A 6,281-nucleotide genomic window follows, 5' to 3' on the forward strand; every position below is an offset into this window, starting at 1 on the left:
TCTCATTGCTATTCGTCTCTCAATAAAATTATGGAAAAAAACCAGACAGTATTACTGTAAAGCTCAAAAGCTTTCCACCGCATTTCTAATGAACTTCCCCTCTGTCCTCTGAAAGGGTCCTGCCCAGGCCACCTGCTGTAGCTACAGACCAGGCTTGCCTTTGCTAGAATTCCATACACCAGAAGTCCCATAGCTTGGGCTCCTTAATGACTTCCAACGTTGTCACAACACAGCTTTTTTTTTAAAGTTCAAATTATGTTGTTGCAAATGTGATTTTATTATTTCTAAGAACTATTTAACATACAAAATACATTTCCTGTGCTTATAGCAACATAGGTTTTTCCACTTTTGGCAGTTATGATGGAAGCCGGGTTGATGAGTCTGACCCAAGCTGCTGTGAGAACTGTTGACTTCAAGGACCTTGCTTCAAGGGCTGTCAGGGCAGCCATCCTTTGGAGCAGAAGAGTAAATTTCTGAATTTGTTCCATACTGTTCTGCTTAAGGTTCACAAATTTCATGTTTCTACCTGGAATTCATAGAGCCCCCTATACTTGTGAGTTTATTTTAAAAAAAAATCCTTGTTGACATTTGACAATAAATAAAAGAACTAGAATAATTTTATCATTTATTTATTACCATTTTCTTGCCATATTTCACTGTTTGACTTGCTCAAAATTCATCTTCATTAATACTGACCATTGTAAATACACAAGTTAATAAGGGAGAAATGAACAGTCTCTGCCAAGCAGGGGAGAAACAAGCCCATCGTCTCCCTGGGATGAGAAGGCAGGGAACAGGGTGTATGGAAAGGCTGTGCTCTGTGCCTCAATCTGAGATCGTTCTTGGAGAAGAAGCAGTACAGAGCTTGGAGACTGTGTCCCTGCAGTGGTCAGCACCTCCACAGCTGCAGGCATCCTGGAGGGAAAAAGAAACAGCCCCCAGGGGTCCTGTGCTAGCTATGGGACTGCACTGCCTTCCGGAAGACTGATCTCTGCTCTTCACAGTGAGCTGAGGTGCTGCGCTTAGGGGAGGAGCTCAGCATTTGCAGTCCTAAAAGGCACATAGACAGTACGAAAATGAGGCCAAGAGATAGTTTTCAGCACAAAATGCAATGACTTCTTTCTCTTTTAAATGCTCAGGGACCACACAAACAAGAGCAAATGTACTCAACTGCAGCTGACGAAGACCCCACGCCAGATTCCATGAAGTGTTGAGTGACTGTAAGAGACCTAGGTGAAGAACGGTGACAGCTCTAGTGCTCCACCTGCAAGTCCCATCAGTCACATGGACACCAGAACACATAACCTCCTGCTCACCGTTTGAAATGGGGTGGGCTCTCAGCGTGAAGTCCAAGCAGGTCTACATCCCGGTGACCTCCAGGGCACAGTCACTACTGGGAAAGCTGCTGTCACAGCACCTTCACTGAGGCAGATGTTTCAGGGTAATAAGGAATGATCGAAGGGGAGACTTTGTGTAGCACAATGTGTTACTCAGTATTTTCATTAGTGAATTCTATACTATAAGGTATTTTGAGATTAGCTGTTGAAAGGCTTCTGTAATTTAAATTTAAAGATTTAGGCAATTTGAAAAAAAAAAAGGTACAGTAATGGTAAAACATGAATGATTTGTAGGAAATGGGAAAAAAGAGGATAAATAGGCAGAATTTAGAGCAGATTTAAGACGCAGAAGCTGCACTGAGTCGTAACCAAAATGCGATTTACGCATCATTGTGCATCAGGCTATGCCAGGGAGATATAGATCGGGAATGAGCCTGAGTGTGAATCTGGTCACTGAGCACAAACTGACCTTCATTGAGTGCAACATTGTAGTTGTGTGCTGTTGACTGAGAGATTCCAGAGATGTGGAGATGGAGGGTATGAAGGCTGTACCACTGCAAATTTTGCTCTTAACTTTATTCTAAAAAAATGAAGTAAATCTTGAAAAACTCTTGCTTGGAGCATAGAGAAGGGCTTCTCTGCTGCTGTGTAAAATCCACATGAAGCCATCTCCTACTCTGCTTGGGGGAGCTCGTCCCTGTCCTCCATTAATTCCGGAGGGGCACTGTGAGGCCTGCGCTCACCACTGGGGAGGAGGAGGGAGTGTTAGGGTGCAAAGGAGCCTCCCTCTGTACTTTGCCCAAAACACCCCAGTGACCAGCAAAGCCTGGCTGCATCTGAGCAAGCCCTCTGCAGGTGGAGACAGCAGACAGCAGTGGGGCTGCCCAGCCTCGCACTTCTCCTTCCCGGGGAGGTTTTTGTTAAGGCTTGTGTCACTGTGGGAGGGGTACTCCAACTCTGTAGACAGTAATAAGTTCCAGCATCCTCAGCCTGTACGCCACTGATGGCGAGAGTGAAATCTGTCCCAGATCCACTGCCGCTGAACCTCGAGGGGACCCCAGACTGCACAGTGGTTGCACCGTAGATCAGGAGTTTGGGAGCTTCTCCTGGTTTCTGTTGATACCAGTGTAAACTACTGCTAATACTCTGGCTGGCTCGACAAGTGATGGTCACTCTCTCTGATAAAGATGCAGACACAGCTGGAGGCTGAGTCAACTGGATATCACATCTGGCTCCTGAAAATGGAAGCATAGCACAAATGTTTACACAAATCATCATATTATGAAAGAACGCCCATCAGATCCAGGTGGCTCTGACCATGCAGTGCTGAGGAAATCCCCAGGGCTGCCCCTCCTTACCTGGCAGCCAGAGCAGCAGGAGCCCCAGGAGCTGAGCGGGGACCCTCATGGCCATGCTGTGTCCTGCCTGGGACCGACTCCAGCCCAGGGTGTGAGCAGCCTATGAAGAACCCTCAGGGCTGGGCTGGGCTCTGGGCACATGCAAATCAGCAGGGCGGGGCGGAGAGGCCCAGCTGCAGGCCTGGCTCCTCCAGCACATGCCACCTGCCTGTTGGCTCACTGTTTGGACCAGAGGAGCACAGATATCCTGCAGGGGACAGGTTTCCCCCCGGGGGCCCAGGACGTAATGAGGCTGCTCGTCCATGGGCATTGGAAACTGTTGTTCTCTCTGTGATTCAGAGCATATATGCTGCTGCTCCTTAAGCACAGTTCCATGCAAAGGTCCCTCAGAGAAGCAGGAAATAGCAGAACAGGAGCCTGCTTGGGTTTGGCTGTGAAGGGAATTGACAGTTCTAGAGGAAAATTGATGCATTCTTGGAGCAGGGCGAGGTTTCTCCTCACCTTGGGATTTCTAATCCTTCATGTCTCACAAACACACACAAGAGCTCACAGTTCTGCCCTCTTCCTAGAAGAGCAGGTCCATACCCCAGGCAAGTTCTCTTATCATTGAAGGATAAGTTAAAACCATCTTCAAAGCAAATAAGAGAAATGGCAGAAATTATTAAAACTGTAAACTAAGGTCAACATTTTGACAGTTTCAATCAATGCATCAGCTCAGAGACAGCAGAAAGGACACAGCACTTTGTTCCTTCCCCACCACTGTCAATGCACAAATCTCTCACTGCTGGCCTGAGTCCCGCAGTCAGAAAAGGGCTGCCTGCAGTGGCTGTGGCCTCTGTTCTTGCAACTGTCTCTGAAAAAAATCCAGACAGAGATTTTCACTCCCAGGCCCACCCCAGGTGTGTGGAAATCCTCCCAGTCCCTGTCCCCTTCTTTCCTCCCACTTCTCCCTGCTCAGAGGGTCACATGAACCCCCAACAACTCCTGCTTCTGCCAAGGTTGCAAGAGGCCCCTCTGTGCTTCCCTGCACAACAGGTTAAAGCTGATTCTGAGCAGATCCAGTAAAATGGAGATGACTGCTGTGAATGGCTTAAATTTTTAATAGTTCCTTTAAAAATGAGTAACGCTGGCACTGAGACAGAGCTCAGCAGAGTAAGTGTCTGTGTGGCATGTACACGTTCCTAAGTTAAATCCCAGGTACCAACAATAAATAAATGAATAACCTGGTGCATCTAACATATAGGATAGAGAAGAGACATAGGAGGAAAAATTTGTCTGCTGTGTTATGGACAGGTAGGACTCCAGGATAACAAGGGAAAAAAATCCTCCTTATCCAGGTTCTAGGGTGGATTCAGAAATGAAGGAGACAGATATGTAGGCAGTGAATTTAAGGCCTTAATAGATTTTGCAGCCTTGCATAGCTTTGTCCTGCTCTGTGGTGAAGAAGTTGCCCCCTGACCTATGGGGCTGAGGACCTGGGAGCCAGAGATACTGTCCATGGCACTGACAGGGAGAGGGTCCAGGGAAGGAAAGTGCTCAACACTCTGGGTGCTGACCAAGCTGAGAGCCTCAGGAGAGCACACTGCAAGAGGTCAGGACCACAGAGCTGACCTGGCTCCAGGAGCTCAAGGATCTCAGTGCTGATTTCACTGGAGAGGGGCAAATGCCAAGAATAGGATCAGCAAATATCCCTGTCTAGGAGTCTTGAATCACTCACGTTCTGATCTGCTTAAAATTTTGAGGAGCATGTATTACACAAATCAATATGTAAACTGTGTCTTTGCTGTGTACATGTAATACATTAACTATTAATTTAATGTAGCAATAAATGATTATTCTAACTGCTTGTGTAACATTGCTTTATTTTTTCCATAATTTTATTGATAAATAGCGATGAGACAGTTTCAAATCAAAATCTTAGGACAGTTCCAATAATTGCCACATTGCATACATTCTTCCTACTGGTTATTTGCTGTACAAGATGCAGACTTGATATTCTATTTACAAACTCTATTAGAACAAAGCCCTCTATTCATTAAGAGAATGTAATTATATATCGATCCTAACCATTTTGAATAAACAGATATAAAATGGACATTCATCTGTATCCCCTTTTTTGTTTAGTTCCGTTATTTCAATATTACAGGAGTGTTAACTCAGCAAAATATTCTAAAAGAGTCCAGTAGTAGTAGAGTCCAGTAGTCCAGCATTGGGGCTTCCGCTTCACTGGCAATGTCAGAAATTGTTGACCTGAGTGTCCTACAGTTCAGCATAAAACCATGGCTTTACTTCTTATACTTCGCTTTTATACTTTTCTGCCAGATGGTTAAGACCAAGATAAAGCAAGACCTATGAAACAAGAGTTGTAGCTTTTGGGTCTGATGAGGTCGGTGAAATCTGCTCAGGATTTATCCTGAGATCCTGTACCTCAGATTGTAGAACCTTTGTCAGTGTCTGCCATGTGGATGAGTCATGGCCATTGCTTGGCCAATGTGCTCTCTGTGAAAGCCTGAGAGAAGGTTTTCTCTCCATGTGACTCTCCTTAGGCACACTCTACATCATCTATCACTTTCCTCTTTGGCCCCATAATCTCCTTGTTCAGAATAATTGGGACACTACTGAGTTACATGATGTTACAGTACACATTCTCATATGTCCTGAGTCTTAATTGACCTTGGCTGGCTAGGGTCAAAATGTTGGCTTTCCTTGCAGCCCTCCTTTTTCTCTAATTTTGGTCTGTAAACTGAAGTTGTTAACCCTGAAAAAGAGAAGTTTATGGATATTACCATACAACCCAGGCTATTAAGCTTAACTTCACTATCTGTCTGAATATCAAACATCTTAGGCATAACATGGAACAGGTATTTTTCATCAAATATTGACATATTGAACTTTAAGTCCCTACAGAAATGATGAAAAAACATGTAAAAATTAGAATATATTTCAAAAATAGGCATAAAGAATTATATAATTCTAATGTTTACACATAAGTCCAGAAATCTAACCATATATGACCTTGCAAAAGGACAGTCCCACAACATTCCTGTTCCTGTCTCCTGCCTTGATTCACCACCCCCTTCTTTTTGAACAATCATCTACCCAAGAGACAGCACAGCAGCAACTGACATGACATGACAAGCAGCCTGTATTCAGAGGACCAGAATGACAGGCACTCCAAGCATGAAACTACTATTACAAATTGCCATCTTCAGTGTAATTGCTTAGTTCACAGGTATCAGTATAGTTAGTCAGGGTGAGAATCTTTCCAATTAACTGCTAGATTCGAAAACATTCTGAAGATTCTCAGGATCATTGCCTTACCCATCTTCTACATATAACTGTATGGCTTGTCACTGTCATGCTTCCTAGCTCTTCTCCTTTCCCTCCCTTAATTAGGTAGTCCTCAAGTTCTTGCTTTCCTTTTACTTGTATTATACTTTTCTATTTGTATTTCTTCTTTTGAGTCCTTATATTATGGAAATTATATATTTACACATGTGTGCCTGGTTTATTTCACTTATGAGTATATCTGCAAGTAACATCCACTTCAATAAAAAGGCTTCGATTTTATCATTTCTTTATAGCT

This window comes from Octodon degus, unplaced genomic scaffold (assembly GCF_000260255.1).
Source record: "Octodon degus isolate 3935 unplaced genomic scaffold, OctDeg1.0 scaffold00052, whole genome shotgun sequence".
In the NCBI taxonomy this organism is placed as follows: domain Eukaryota; kingdom Metazoa; phylum Chordata; class Mammalia; order Rodentia; family Octodontidae; genus Octodon; species Octodon degus.